The sequence below is a fragment of the Nuphar pumila genome, chromosome 3 (assembly GCF_984573655.1).
Source record: "Nuphar pumila chromosome 3, dmNupPumi1.hap1.1, whole genome shotgun sequence".
In the NCBI taxonomy this organism is placed as follows: Eukaryota; Viridiplantae; Streptophyta; class Magnoliopsida; order Nymphaeales; family Nymphaeaceae; genus Nuphar; species Nuphar pumila.
In genome coordinates, this window is record NC_143251.1 from 34783956 (window position 1) to 34793479 (window position 9524).

Sequence of the window (9524 nt, forward strand, 5' to 3'; positions counted from 1 at the left end):
TTATGTATTGGAACCAATATCCAGGTTTCATTAGATTATGATAAGTTCATCTTTTAAGATGATTATGAGATTAGAATGTTTACTTGAATTAGAATTATGAACTCTCATTTATGTATAGATAAGAGAGCTTTGTAGATGAACAATTCATCTTTCAAGGATTCAGTTTACATTAAAGTATTTAATTTACATCAAAGTAGTATCAGAGAGCAAGACCTTAATCTTGCCACGATGATGATGCTAAATTTGCAAGGTGACTTGACAAAAATCCAAAAAAGTTCACATGATAACTTCTTAGAGCGAGATAAGAATTGATGTGCATGATATGATTCAAGAGCTTGACTTGACAATGAAGATGATAATATAATGATCAAAGATCTACTTTATCGAGAAAAAGTTCATAGAGTTTTATTCAATGTTCAGATGAAAAGATGCATAATCCGGTGGTGGACACTGCAATTATTCATCACACTCTCATCTCAACGTTTGAAGAAGATCAGCAACCCCTTGCTAGATGCACAAGGCCAGCGAGCAATCATGCAGCCGACGGGAGGTTTTCTAACAACATCAAATGAAGAGGGCAAGGGGGCGTTCTCCGCCCCCCTCTCCCTTCTCCTTCTTTTCCTATTCTAAAGCGTCTACGTCGTGCCATTGGCGGCCTCACGCCAGATGGGCGCCACTAGTGGGAGCCAGTCCCTTCGACAGGAGGACCTGAAACCCACATGAATATGCGCATTCTTGGTTTTGTAAAAGGAATCGACGATGAATTCCTGTCAAGTCTATCGTTAGGAAACAGCGGTCGTCGGTCGTCACCTTGCTCACATCGTCGGGCCCGCAATTGCCTGAGGTAGGGGAGAGAGGGAAAGCACTTGCCATCCTCGTCTCCTCTTTTTTGGGGAGGGGAGGTGAGGGGCCCATTGTTGGCAACCTCCCTCTTGCCGACCGGCCACCGGTGAGTGCAGGCCGGTGGGGATCCACCCAACCGACAGGGGTGGCCGGTGCTGGCTCCCAATGCTCTGGCCTCCCAGCCCTTGCTTGGATGAAGGCAGCCATGGTGGGAGTCCCTATCATCGGTCAGCCACTGTCCGACGGGCATATGCTGGACGGGGCAGGTCAACAGGGGCAACCCCTACTAGCGGCGGCCGCCATGCCAGCGGTGGTGGATGAGGGCCACCATCGGTCGACCTTACCACTGGAACCCTATCCGTGGGTTCTCTCCATGGGTGGGAATCCACTTGAGAGGGAAACTGGTCAAATTGGTTCCCTTAATTGAGTCAGAACAGTAACCGGGTCCCAAACTAGTTTACCAGCTCTGAACCCGATTTGGGCATTTGGATTCTGAATTTGATCTGGTTCCAACCCAAGATGCCTAAGTTTCGAGTACTACGGGTCCGGGCCAGCGTGCTCTACCCCTAGATTGGGCCCAACTCATTGATTTTAGAGAGCATCTAGAACAAGATTTGGAGCACGAGGTGGCAAAGCTAGAGATCCAATTCATTTGCTCATAGACTTCTTTATGTTATATATATATATATATATATATATATATATATATATATATATATATATATATATATATATATATATATATATATATATATATATATATATATTGGTGCCTGATGCTTTTTGTGTCTACCATACTTTACCGAGGTTGGATAGGGATTTTCAGGTGGTTTTTCAAAGATCTGACCCTACAGATGTGTTATGCATGAACGATTTGCTAGAAAATCACACTTGAATCATGTTTTTTTCAGAAAAAAATGAATTTTTAAGCATTAAATATTTTTAAAATTGTAGACTATTGATTTTTGAATCTTATAAAAACCTAACTTGGTGTTAAGATCCAAAAAGTTGATTCTCACAAAATCAAGCATGTAGATGACATCTATATGATCAGATTTTAGAAAAAATAAAAACAATCTTTCCAAAGCTGGGTAGGCATACCGAACTCGAGCCCTGTATATTTGTGTCATGGGTCATTACATTGCGGATAATCCTTGTAATATCTAATGGAAACTAAGGTGGTTAGGGATGCGTTTGTTGAAGAGTACTCCAAAAAGTCTATACAAAGATTTTCCTTTATAAGGCATTTGTTTCATTCCTTTTCTTAGGAAAGAGCCCTCTTTCATAGTAAAGAAGTAGGGGTGTGTCAACGGGTCGGGTTTGGTTCAGACTCACAGGTGGAACCAGACTTGGACCAGATTTTTGGGTATGGTATCGGCTCCGGACCCAAGTCTAATTGAGTCCACTATAAGAAAAACCATACCCGAAACCCGATAAGAACTACACTAACCATACACGGTAAAACCATATTTTTTTTCATTTTTACATTGAAAAATTGCAGGTCTTAATCGAAACTCAGGTCGGGTCTGGGTCTGGGTCTGGGTCTGGGTCTGGTATACAATTTCACAAACTATACTCGGGTCCATGTATTAATCGGACCTTCGGGTCTGGACCTGAGTCTTAATCGCGTCGGATCCTATCGGGTTTGATTCAGGTAATGTCCGGGTAAACCAGGCCCGTTGACACCCCTAGAAAGGAGACCTCTTTTCCACGTTGAACAGTGAGGATCAGTTACCGGTCAACTATGCCCAGGCTGACATTCAAGACTTTCCACTATACTCATAGGACTGCTGCATTGCTCGCTTTTGCTACTATGGTTCTTGTAGACGCTGAGCGTATGTCTCTCGACGGTCATGGTCCCTCGACTGTGTTTGTTACCAGTGAACTGGTCAAAGCTCGCCGACGATACAAGGCCAGAGTGTTCGCATCCTCCTCAATGTGAAGTTAACGTGAATTGTCCCTTGATCCGTTCAGAACGGCTGCAACATAGACTTGGTCTACGTACCCCAGGTGAATTGAAACCGATGAGGGGCCCTTCTTCACTGAGCCTCCGGATTCGAATACTGTCACGGAGGGAGAACACTGGAGTAACAAGGAACCCGACTGCTTTCATGTAATTTTATTAATAATTTCATAATAAAAAGGTAGGAGTCCACCTAACCCCAAGTGTAAACAGGCCTGGTTTACCCAGGCCCGACCCAAACCAAACCTTATAGGGTCCAGATATGGTGATCAATGAGAAGACCCGATTAAGATCTGAATTTGGATCCGAAGGTCCGATTAATACATGGATCCAGGTATAGTTTGTGAAATTTTATATCAGACTCGGACCCGACTCGACCTGAGTTCCTATTAAGTCCCCACAATTTTCAATGTAATTAATTTACCGGGTATGGTCTGGGTTTGGTTCATGTAGTTCTTATTGGGTCCGAGTATGGCTTTTATTATAGTGGACCCGATTAGACTCAAGTCTGGAACCCGATACCATACTAAAAAATCTGGTTCAAGTCTAGTTCCACCAGAGTCTGAACCAAACCCGACCTTTTGACACCCCTATTCCTAAGTCAAAAATAGGGGTGAAACATGACAACGCCTAACACCAGCTTTCTACATCGAAAAAAGGGGGTCACTACAAGAAATCTGTGGATTAGCGACGACCTAAATCCGTCGCTAAATAGCTTAGCAACGGATTAGCGTCGGATAGCTTCCATAGCAAATTTTTTGACGCTAATTAGCGACGGAATATATTTGTCGCCCATTCTGTCGCTAAGTAGCGACATAATGTATCTGTCGCCAGTTATGTCGCTAAGTTACGACGGAATAACGAATGCCAACATTCATCGCAAGGTCGTCGTTACTATACGACGATTTTGGTGTTGCGACGGATTTATAGTCATCACTAATCCATCGCTACATTCAACGCTAATAGTAATTAGCGACGAATATATCTGTCGCAAACAAGAAAAAAAATTTAAAAAAATTATTTGAAAATTAAATATCAAGAAAAAATTCCTCGTGATACAATTTATATTTCCTGTGAATAAAAAACAAAGTACACATCAAAATACATATAAAATGAAACTAAAACAATTAATCGATCCACCGTAAAATTCGCAAGTTCTAATTATTTACAATTCAACATTTACATTTTTGAAACAAAAAGAAGGTAAAACTAGGGGTGGCAATTTCTGACACGACCCGCCAACCCGACTCTTAGGCGGGTTCAGGTTGGGCTTAAGCCAACCCGTATAATAAACGGGTCGACCCGCGTAACCCGTTTATTAAACAGGTCGGGTTCGGGTTTGGGGTATGCAAACCCGCCAACCCGACTGACCCGTTTAATAAACGGGTTAGGCGGGTGGGTCAACCTGTCAACCCGCCAACCCGTCGACCCGTCAACCCATCAACCCGACCCGTCAACCTGACCCGCGAACCTGATAACCCGTTTACCTGACCCAACCCATTTATTAAATGGGTTGGCAGGTCGTGTCGGGTTACCCATTTATTAAACGGGTCGGGTTTGTGTTTGCCACAGCCGACCCGTTTAATAAACGAGTCTGGTTCGGGTTGAGGTATGCTGACCCGCCAACCCGACACGATTGCCACCCCTAGGTAAAACAAATTCAACACAAGAATCTAATCATCGCCAAGATTTTATGTGTCCTCTTGTTCATTCTCTTGATCTGTCCCTTCAGCTCCACTATGCTGATTATCGTCAACAACCTACATGAGAAAAAAAAGATCAGTATTGATAAACAAAATATACTGAAATAAATTATACTCTATATGTAATTCTATCATGCTCATATGTATTCTAAGGCAGTAAAAAAACTGTATATGTGATTCTATCATGCTCATATGTATTTTAAGGTAGTAAAAAAATTGTATATGTGCTTTTATCATACTCATATGTGTTCTTAAGGCAATAAAAAAAACTTATATGTGATTCAATCATGATCATATGTGCTCTAAGGCAGTCAAAAAAATGTATATGTGATTCTACCATGCTCATATATGTTTTAAGGCAGAAAAAAAACTTTATATGTGATTCAATCATGCTCATATGTGTTCTAAAGACAGTAAAGAAATAGTTTTTGTGATTCTATCATACTCATATATATATGCTCTAAGGCAGTAAAAAAACTGTATATATGATTCTATCATGCTCATATGTGTTATAGGGCAGGCAAAAAACTATATATGTGATTATATCATGCTTATATGTGTTCTAACGCAATTAAAAAACTTTATATGTGATTCAATCAAGCTCATATGTGTTCTAAAGGCAGTAAAAAAACTTTATATGTGATTCTATCGTGCTCATATGTGCTCTAAGGCAGTAAAAAATTTGTATATGTGATTCTACCATGATCATATGTGTTCTAAGGCAGTAAAAAAACTTTATATGTGATTCTATCATTCTCATATGTGTTCTAAGGCAGGCAAAAAACTTTATATGTGATTTTATCATGCTCGTATGTGTTCTAAGGTAGGCAAAAAACTATATATGTGATTATATCATGCTCATATGTGTTCTAAGGCAGTTAAAAAAACTATATATGTGATTTTACCATGCTCATATATGCTCTAAGACAGTCAAAAAACTATATATGTGATTCTATGATGCTCATATGTGTTCTAAGATAGGCAAAAAACTATATATGTGATTATATCATGCTCATATGTGTTCTAAGGCAGTCAAAAAATTTTTATATGTGATTCTATCATGCTCATATGTGCTCTAAGGCAGTCAAAAAACTTCATATGTGATTCTATCATGCTCATATGTGTTTGAAGGCAGACAAAAAACTGTATATGTGATTATATCATGCTCATATGTGTTCTAAGGCAGTAAAAAAAACTGTATATGTGATTCTATCATGCTCATATGTGCTCTAAGGCAGTCAAAAAACTGTATATGTGATTCTATCATGCTCATATGTGTTCTAAGGTAGGAAAAAAATTGTATATGTGATTCTATCGTGCTCATATGTGTTCTAAGGCAGTAAAAAAAACTGTATATGTGATTCTATCATGCTCATATGTGCTCTAAGACAGTCAAAAAACTGTATATGTGATTCTATCATGCTCATATGTGTTCTAAGGCAGGCAAAAAACTATATATGTGATTATATCATGCTCATATGTGTTCTAAGGCAGTAAAAAAAAATGTATACGTGATTCTATCATGCTCATATGTGCTCTAAGGCAGTCAAAAAACTGTATATGTGATTTTATCATGCTCATATGTGTTCTAAGCTAGGCAAAATACTAGGCAAAATACTGTATATGTGATTATATCATGCTCATATGTGTTCTAAGGCAGTCAAAAAAACTGTATATGTGATTCTACCATGCTCATATGTGCTCTAAGGCAGTCAAAAAACTGTATATGTGATTCTACCATGCTCATATGTGTTCTAAGGCAGTAAAAAAATTATATATGTGATTCTATCGTGCTCATATGTGTTCAAAGGTAGTAAAAAAACTCTATATGTGATTCTATCATGCTCATATATGTTCTAAGCCAGTAAAAATATTATACTGAAATATTATATAAAAGGTCAGTATTGATAAACAAAATATACTGAAATAAATTATATGCAATGCACCTAAGTTAAGCCAATCAAAGTTATATGAAATCTAACGACATGCAATACATCACATGAAACTTTCATACTTGAGAGACACCTGCAAACGAAGCTCCCCTGTTATGTAAAAAATTGTTGAACTCATCCCGGAGAACGTCGGCAATTGTTTCATGGAAGTAGTCACGCATTGTGTCCTAAATGATTTGGCGTACATCATCCTAAGAATCAGTCGGATGCTTAGAGCTGATGTTGACGGGAGAAGTCTCTGAGCCGTGACTGGAGGAAGCAACCACTGGTGAAGTGTTCATATTACTCCCAAATCCGAACACATGACCATTTTTGGGTTCACCTATTGCAGTCACCCATACTGCAGGATCAAATGATGGATGCTGAGTAGAGTCATCGCCATATCGCTCTACCATCTGTTGCTCATATGACTCCTACAAAATAATGTTAATAGTATGAATTAATAATTAAGAATTACAATATTTATGATAACTTGTATATCACAATGATTATTAATACAATAAATACATATCATTGTCGTTCTCGCCTTCTCCGATACGAACTCTCCCGTGGTCTTACGTTTATGTGTTTGAACAAACACATTCTTGTATGGCACAATGCCTCCTTTTTCTACTTTCTACGAAGTGAAATGATGAAAGATTTAGTTAACAGGTTTGCAACAATACTTATAAAATTGATTTGTTTATATATTGATGAGTTATCATTTTCTCCGGGTGGCACCCAAAAGTCCTATATCCACCTGTGTGTAGATGGGCTTCAGGCATTTTTGCGCGATTTTATGCAGCCTTCGTTGAGCGGTTTCAAAATGCATCCCCAGCCCACTTGTCACACATTGCATCCCAAACATCTGACCTGATAGTAGGAAGTCCATGGCCCTTCCACTGCAGTGGATCATCTATCCCGCCAGATGCTTTTTTTGTTGCAGTCTTCATATTGTGCAACATGTCTGCAAATCGATTGACAAACACCTTCTGCCACACTTTTCTTGCATCATGTTCCTCCATCGTAGTCATGAAGCGATTCAAAGCTTATAAATATTTTCAAAAAGTTAGTAGACATGACTATAACAAATAATTAAATATGAAACACATTAACTATGACAAATAACTATATACCGTGAATGAGGACCACAATCTGTCTATCACCTCTTTTTGATACTCTTTCCATTGAGCGATCGGTCTTGGTAGATGTTGAAGTAGTGAATTCCTAATATCGTGTACTACTTCTTGTGGCTCGAACTTCGTGCTGCACATGAATTGGTACATAGTAAATATCAATATACAATATTTATAATATATGCAATAAGTGAAAATGAAATACTTATGGTCGATTATCGATATACACTATTCAAATGAGTCTTCTTATGCCAGACTGAGAAGACCCTGCATTCTGTGTTGGCTCCTGACTTGTATGATCAACTGGTGTAGGTGGGTGATGTACAGGCGAAACATCATCTGTAAAAAAATATGTTAAAAATTCTTAGAATACGCATTTCAACTAATCAAGCATCCAATTAGTTAAATGATATACCTATCAAAGGAGCCTGTGAAGATGAAGGCTGAGATTGCCTAGTACTGGATGAACGACCACTGTAAGCTCTACGAACCATATTCTAACAAATAAAAAATGTCATGCAATACATTCCAATTGTTTCAAATCATTCACATCAAGTATTTCAATACATTCAAATAATTCAAACCAAGTATTGTAATACATTCAAATCATTGTCACACATTTCTATACATTCAAATAATTCAAATCATTCACATCAAGTATTGCAATACATTCAAAACATTGAAATACATTCAAATAGAGGTTTGTATTACAAGATTTTGCTCACTAGCTCGAGAATTCTTCCTCATCACTTGTTTGACTTTCATATTCTTCTTCTTCTTCATCTCCTTCTTCATTGTTGCCTATCCACATGGTATATCATTTGGATCACATTCTTCTATGAATGTTTCATCGACCAATGGAGATATGACATGCGTATCATGCGCAACATCGTGACCATAAGAGAAGTCATAGATATCATCTGATTGATAGTAATCACTCTCTTTAGTTAACTTGTCTTCCTGTAACTGATCATACTCAGGGTATAGTTTGGACTTCACCTTGCAAACTGCCCACCATTCATTTCTATCTGACTTTTTTGTACTTGGATATGAAGTATAATAAACTTGTTGAGCTTGCGAGGCTAATATGAATGGTTCATATGTTCCAAACCTTGATTTATAATTCACCTCTACAATTCTCGAGGCTTTGTCGACTCTTATTGCAGTTGGATCAAACCAATGACACTTGAATAAAGTTACCCTATTATTTATGCCTAAGTAAGTCAACTCCATTCTTTTTTCTATAACACAGTAGTAATCATGTTCATTTTCACCGTAGCTGCTACCCTTGACACACACGCCACTATTCATCATTGATTTGTTTATACCGTAGTCTTTTGTATGGAATCAATAACCATTTATGATGTACCCGTTGTAACATTGCACAACTTTGGTCGGACCATTTTGTAAATCACATATTCCTTGATCTTTAACATCACCATGGTTGACCTACAAACATAAACAATGATTGTGATAACGACCAATTAAGTAACTTAGTGTTGTTTACAAGTACACAATTTATGTGAATGTCCTTACCAACTCTTTCAACCACTCAACAAACTTAGTTTCACGTTCTTTTTGTACTTCTGCATCAGTGAGATATGAAACTTCTCTTCGCAACTCCAGATCAAATCGTCTGCAAACCATAAATACTTATATTATTGAACCATGTATGCACGTATAGAATATAAAAGGATTTAGAATTGTGTTGTGTCTACATATACTTACTCGATGTATTGGTTGATCGTTGAGCTATTAAAAAGAATATAGATGCGTGTTGTGTCTTGCTCTCGATCTGCCAAGAGTCTTGATCGGCAAGTACCAAATGCATGCCCAAGTGATTGAAATATTGATAGTTTGTCAGCTACAATTACTTGTTATCCATCATCGTTACGAGGCGGACATGGTTCAATATGGTAGTTCCCCAAAAATAGATTTCTTTGTCCAA